At 35.4% G+C, this 7,542-nt stretch overlaps 1 non-coding gene across 1 annotated transcript; it reads left to right on the top strand.

The window, feature by feature from the left end:
• Positions 1–4,520: 4,520 nt before the first annotated feature.
• Positions 4,521–4,624, top strand: LOC114004972 (U6 spliceosomal RNA). Its single transcript, XR_003546905.1, has one exon. It is a non-coding gene; the product is annotated as a U6 spliceosomal RNA (small nuclear RNA).
• Positions 4,625–7,542: the final 2,918 nt, after the last annotated feature.

Genomic DNA, 7,542 nt, shown 5'->3' with positions numbered 1-7,542 from the left:
AACATTGTACAATATACACCAGAATACAGGAGTTAGATAAATAATTATGTCAGTTTGATCTAATTAAATTGCACGCTGGTGTGTAATATGGGATTGGTGATGCTATTTTTTATGGCCAGTTATACTGTGTACTTTTTTATTTTAAAATTTAAGCATGCAGAAATTGTTCTAAATTCTTAAAGTTTCTTGGTCAGGAATATTTTCTTTCTTTCCCCCTTTTGCAGTAATCTATTGTTACTTAATTTTCACTGGTGACAATTTTAGCATGTTTGACATTGCATATTTAGTTTTTACAACTCTTTAATCATTTGTAGCCAGAGAAAAATACTGTTTTACACATCTAATAGTATGAGATAATTGCAGAGAGTCGATGAATTATTTTTACAATCTTGAAACTTATAAAATTTTATTTTAAATATGTTCATAGGCTTAAAAGTCAGTACTATGACATGTCATAAACTTTTCTCTTATATGTAATTTTGATATATTTCACTAAATTAAAAGTACGCATTCATTTCACAAACCTGAGATTAAGAAAATATGTACATTCTAAGATAATTTCCAACTATTGTGAAAAATAATTTAAATAGTGGCATTTTTTCTTTCTTTCTTTCTTTCTTTTTTTCTTGGAGAAGTTTTTGCTATAGGGCACGTGTGCTCACCAGAAAGACAAAGAGAGACAGAGACAGAAAGGGAGAAATCACCACCGAGGAGGGATGGCCATGCCGCAATCCCTTCTCCTCCAGTTTTCTCTCAGGAGATTGGGCACACACGCACATGTGCCCTGCATGAGTTTAAGCCACCAGGTCCAGGACTTGAACCATTGTTGACTACATGGGAGTCCAGTGACATAGCCATTATGGCAACTGCTGGTCATAGAGGCATATTTTCTTAAACTATATAGAATAGTACATTCAAATGGAATATATTTGCCTATTCTGAACCAAATAACATTCTTCATAAAATATTATGGGAAATAAGAAGGATAAGAGAAATATATATGTGAAATTATTTATTGCATGGAACTTTCTTTCATATTTCTAAGTTAGCACTGTTTGGATCCTCCTTTGTATTATTGGTTCTTTAGCACATGTGCATTGGTCAATCACAGCCCTTTGTGGCTAACTCCTGGTGCTTTTCTATCTTTGTCTATTAAAATTGATATTCCTAGTACATTTTTCACACACCCAGATAGCCAGGAACCGTAATTATAACATGCAAAATTTATGCTAAGTTTTTTTTTCTCAAACAAGGACAACAGAGAGCTAGCAGAGAGACATAGGTTCTAATTCAAGTTATGATGGGTCTTTTGTTTTATCACATGTACGGTGAAGAATTAGGACTAGAATTTCTTTTATTCAGCATTCAAACATACCACTATTCAGAGGGTGTTTATTCTGTGCCAGGTACTGTTCTAGGTGGAAGAAAAAAAAAATACTCATTGAACAAAACTGATAATAGAGAAAAATGAGTCTAGGATGGTGTTATTCCCTGTTCTGTAGAAATATTTTAAATCTGCATTTGAATACTTTTATGTGTTTGTATTTATAAATTCACTTAAACATGTTGTTAGAATCACCTGCTTATATAGATAATTTTTCTTTTTAACTTCCTCAAAAAATGGAATCATGGGAACCAGCAGTTAGCCTAATGGCTATGTCATTGGACTTCCCACATAGTCGAGCGCGGTTCGCGTCCTGGACCCGGTGGCTTAAAACTCACACCGGGCGCATGTGCGTGCATGCTCAAGATCCCGAGAGGAGAATGGAGGAGAAGGGATTGCAGCGTGACCATCCCCTCTGGGGGGTGATTTCTCGCTTTCTGTCTCTATGTCTCTCTCTGTCTGTCTGGTGAGCGCATGCGCCCTATAGGGGAAACCTCTCCCCCCCTCAAAAAAAAAAATGGAATCATGTATTTTTCTTTTATAAGTTGCCACACCTAGTAGAATTTCTGGAATACAATGCATGTTAAATAATGATTTGTTGAGTAGATGAATTCATGAATAAATAAATTAATTAATGAAGAAAGGAGAAAAAGAGTAAAAATTTTTAGAGCCAAGATTAAGACTTCCAGTAATCTTTGATTGGGTTGTAATCTCTCTGTGTGTGGAGTTTTCATAGATTTTTGACATTAAAGATATATTCTTTCACCATATTCCCTTGGGAAAGTTGCACTTAGCATTCTAAATATCTTTTTCTCCCCCTAATGTTTAACTAACATTTTCAGAGAGTTTAAAATATCCTTCTGAAGGGCCAGCAGATGGCATAGTGGTTACGTTGCTGGATTCCCACATGACAAACTGTGGTTCGAGTCCTGAACCCAGTGACTTGAAAATCACTCTGGACACATATGTGTGGCCAAGAACCTGAGAGGAGAACAGAGGAGAAAGGATTATGACATGGTCATCGCCTTTAGCAAGGTGATTTCTCACTTTCCTGCTCACTCTCTCTTTCTCCAATGAACACACATGCCTTAAGGCAAAAAAGTTAAAATGTGTGTGTATGTGTGTGTGTGTGTGTGTGTGTGTGTGGGTGTGTGTGTGTACATATGAAAAAGAGGTATGAAGTCCTTATTTATGATTCATCATATTTTTAATTTCAGGTGTTTCTCAGACTCTACCCTCATTGTAAATAACTCATGTTTAAATGCTGTGTGTTTCCCAAAAATCTCTTATAAACTGTCATCTTTTACATGACTAAATGACTTATGATTCAATTTTTCTGCATTCATTGATTATAATCACTTTTTAGCAATATAATATATACATTGAAAGGGCAAATAAATACAATTAGGAATATTTAAAAGTGTAAAACTTAGAAGTGAACTTGAGGAACTTGCTTTGTGAACAAAATAACCAGTATTACAAATAGCCATTCTCTATCTCTTGTGCAATAGAAATTGGAAACTGGTGGCGTACATCCACTTTCTGTGACAAGGTCAATGCTCTGGAGTGCCATGTGGAAGGTCTGAGTTTAGTTCCTGGGTTTGCCTGCTCATCTAGGTGCCTTTGTTCATGTGCCCATGATCGTTGGGAAGGCTGGGAAAGGTTTATACTATGAGATCCTGTTGAAGGTACTTGTCTCTCTTCTATCTCTCCCTCTCTCATGAAATAAACAAACTTTATTAAAAAGTATTCAATAACAAAATGCTCTATAAAAACAAAAAAATGGGACTAGCTGAAAGGAGAATGGAAGAGAAGGGATTGCAGCACGGCTATCTCCCCTGGGGGATAATTTCTTGCTTTCAGTCTCTCCGTCTCTCTGGAGAGCGCATGCACCCTGTAGCAAAAATCTCTCTCTAAAAAAAAAGTATAGGGAACGTCAATTAGCATAATGGCTATGTTGCTGGACTCCCATGTAGTCGACCGCGGTTCGCGTCCCGGACCCGGGGGCTTAAAACTCATGCCAGGCGCATGTGCATGCGTGCCCAAGATCCCAAGAGGAGAATGGAGGAGAATGGATTGTGGCGTGGCCATCCCCTCGAGGGGTGATTTCTCGCTCTCTGTCTCTCTGTCTCTGTCTGTCTGGCGAGTGCACACGCCCTAAAGCAAAAACCTCTCAAAAAAAGAAGTATACAATAACATACTGTTAAATTTTTATTGAAAAATATAATTATATATCTAAATATAGGTTTTTCTTGGTACAGTTTTAGCTTTTCTGTATTTGCAAATCATTAAAGATAAAGGGGAATACAATGCTCTTCTTTATAGCATTATTTAGACTTGGGCCTGAATACTTTTCCTGAAATCCAGACTTCAGTTTTATCTCAGAGTGAAATCAGTAAGTGACCTGGGGATTGACAGGATCATTCACCCAGAACTAAGTTCAAGTATCAAATTTGACTGGCATTACTCATGAAGCAACATGGGGCATTTCTACTTGGTTGGTGCCCATAGAATGGAGTTTGTGTCTGAGGAATATAATCACTTAACAAATATATATACCAAATACCAAAATCCAGAGTCCTTATAGTGTACTTGGGCTTCATTCATATCAGGATGAACAATTTTTTTTTGGGTAATCTAGTTGAAGGATGTGGCAGCAAATGATTCTATGATTCTAGGTATAGACCATACTCACCTTGTCAAATTTTTAGTTCTTGTAATGTGTTGGAATAGGAGCCTTGTGGAAATTTAGTGTATGGTAGATAGTGGTGCCTTGCCTTAGAAAGGAGAACTGACAATGAGTGACATCTAGGGCTTCAATCAATAAAATTTTCATCTTTTTAAAATTATTAATTTATTTTGTCAATATGATTTATATTCATTCACATGTTAAACATTCTATTATTTTTATTCCTTCTGATGTCTCTATGTTTCTATCTTGAATTTTTTTGGTACTGGTAAATTCCACTTTAATATTTTCTGTGCAGGTCCACTGGTGACTTTCTTTGAGTTTTTCTTGGTTATTTTACTATGTGTGAAAATATCTTTATTTCATCTGTAGCTTTGAAGAATGTTTTTTTAATGAGAATAGAAACATAACTTGGTAGTTATTTCTCTTAATAATTTAAAGATTTTTGTGCTTGCTTCAACAGCACATATATTAAAATTGGAGTTATAAAGAGATTAGCATGACTTCTGTGCAAGGATGACATGCAAATTTCTGAAGCATCCATATTTTTCCTAAAAAATGGCTGGTGATAAGTGCCAAGTTACTTATAAGGGATACCCCATCAGACTAACTTCAGAACTCTCAGCAGATCAGATGAGAGTGGGATGACATATTCAAAATTCTGAAAGAAAAAAACATTTGAAGCCAAGCATACTAAACTTCACAAGAACTATCCTGGAAATAAAATCATAACGAGACAAATAAAACCAGGAGGAATTCACCAACACTAGGCCAGCTTTCTGAGAAGTACTTCAGTGACTACTATATCTAGAAATGAATGGAAGTTAACTATGAAAATGCATGAAAGTATAAAACTCACCAGTAGAACAACTATGCAAAGAAGAAAGAGAGATAATTCATTCCCTAACACTGTGAAAAACTTTCAAAATGGTAAAGATAAATAATAACCGATGAAAAAATAACATAACACAAAACAACCAGGACTCAACCACAAAATGGCAGGTGTAAATCATATACATCAATAATACCATTGAATGTAAATGTATTAAACTCCCCAATCAAAAGACAGACTGGATAAAATATATTCAATGAAAAAAAAAAAAAAACCCAGAAGCTCTCTGTGGTACAAAAAAGAAATACATCATCAATAAAGGCACTTACAGATGGAATGTGAAAAGCTGGAAAAAGTCATTCCATGAAAATGGAAACAAACAACCACCAACATCAGGAATTGTCATTCTAATACCAGACAAAATGGATTTCAGTTCTTTGGAGTTTGAAGTAATCTAAAATGTCATCTATTCCAAGTTCCCACCCACTGTAGCAGGATCAGATTGCCATTTGCTCTCAACACATACAGGGACATGAAGCTCAAAGAATGGTTTTGGTTTGTAGTTCTCTCTTATAATCCATCATCACCTTTCTTCCTCCCATGTATAGCTTATGGAAGTGAGATATACACTAATGTACTGTGTCATGTGTAAAAAAAATGATATGGGGCCAGAAGGTGGCATAGTGGTTAAGGTACCAGACTCCCACATGGCTGCCCATGGTTCGAATCCAGGAACCTTTAAAATCCAGGTGGCTTTAAACTCACACCAGGCACATGTATGTGAATGCCCAAAATCCAGGGAGGAGAATGGAAGAAAAGAGACTATAGCGTGGTCATCCCTTCCCCCAGGGGGTGATGTCTTGCTTTCTGTTTCTCTGTCTCTCTGGTGAGTCCACTCCCTATAACAAAAATCTGTGGAAAGAAAAGAAAAGAAAAATGACATGATTTCTAATGCAAACCACTGGACTTTGACCAGTCATTCCCTAGGAGAATGAAGAAGAGAGCTCAGTGAAAGAGAAAGTGAACTGCTTCAAGATTATGTACTGCTCTTTTGTTTATCTTTAGACTTCTTCAGGCAGCAGTTTAGAATGGTTTCAAGATCCAGTGAGACTGTATGAGTACAGTCCATGTACTTATAAAAGATCAAACAAATAAACAAAAAATTTGCCTGAGAAGGTTTCTGTCGATTCATTTAGGAGTCTAGTTTTATTATATAATGTTATAGAGATCAGGATTAAATATCCTTTGAAATTATACTCATATAGATATGGCATGTTTTATTGAATTATACTTCTCAGGGTGAGCAGGTGGTAGGGTGTTTAAGGTGCTGGACTTCCCTATGGCTGAGGCTCAAGTCCTGAACATGGCAACTTGCTTTCTCACTTTCCTTCCTTCAGTCTCTCTGGTGAGCTCATGTGCCCTGTAGCAAATTTTTAAAAAATTATAATTACAAATAAAATTATAACCTAACCTAGTTGAACAGGTGTGGTTTTAAGCTTAAGTTTAGGTTAGTTTTAAAATCTAATATTTTTACTTCTTGGTGTGTTTTCCTTATGATGGCATTTTCATGACTCTGCTTTAAAATATGAGAATGAGGATTACAGATTCTATTTTATTTCTATCCTTCTGGCACAGTTTTAAAACCCTCATAAAATAATCAGGGAAATTGTCTCCATGAACAATTATAAAAGAAGCTATTCAAGCTGAATGCCTCTAAGTGAAGCTTCAAGAATGATGTTAATTTGTTGTAAGATACATTTCTGATGAGAATTATTATAAAGGGAGGAAAAAAACACCAGAATTTTAGAAGCCCTAAAAACTAGAGATACACTCCTATAAAACTTCTTCCTCCTCTCTCTCTCTCCTTTAAATCTTGGAATGAAATACGATGGCAGAAACTCTATTATAATATATATATTTTTTTGAGGTCATGAGCTATGTCTAGCTTATCTTTGTGTCTTTGGTGCTTAATAGATATGACCACATGTTTATTATTTAATAGATGCTCAGTAAATATTTATTGACTGAATGTAGCCCTCATGACCTATAATTATAAAAATATTATTATTAAAGTATTGGTAACATTTCTCTCCTTCTTAGATGAGCTTTTGTCAACAGCTCACTGATAAAATTCAGATTTACATAAGATCATAAATTCTGAAGCAGAATCCCAGGTGCTTTACAAAATTAGCATAATATAGTTCACAAATTCCATTGCAGACTGTGCTTTTGAAATGCAAAGGTATAGCATTAAACTAAGGGGAAGATGCAGCCCTTAGAAGGAATTCGTATGAGCGAATTATTTCCTTCTCACACAAGACAAATGTTTTCCCTTCGCAGACTCTGTATGGTGTGCTTTTTGCAGTTTGTCTAAGTATCGGAAGACCTGGTTTCTAGTTCTGATTATTCTGCATGCTATCTATAAATTAAAAAAATTAGCTCTGAGGCACAGTTTTCATTCAAAAATGTCAATAATAATGCCTGTCGTGATTATCTCACATAGATATGGTAAGGATCAAATAACCAGTGTATGTGAAAATACTTTGAAATATATAAATTGCTGTCAAATTGTGAAGTATTATGATAAGTAAACGTATAAGTTCACTATGAAGTTTAAAATAGAAATAATTTAGTGGA

This window comes from Tupaia chinensis, unplaced genomic scaffold (genome assembly GCF_000334495.1).
Source record: "Tupaia chinensis unplaced genomic scaffold, TupChi_1.0 Scaffold140874_1, whole genome shotgun sequence".
Taxonomy (NCBI): domain Eukaryota; kingdom Metazoa; phylum Chordata; class Mammalia; order Scandentia; family Tupaiidae; genus Tupaia; species Tupaia belangeri.
Note: the sequence above shows the minus strand (reverse complement) of the source record. Positions and strands in the feature narration are given on the sequence as shown.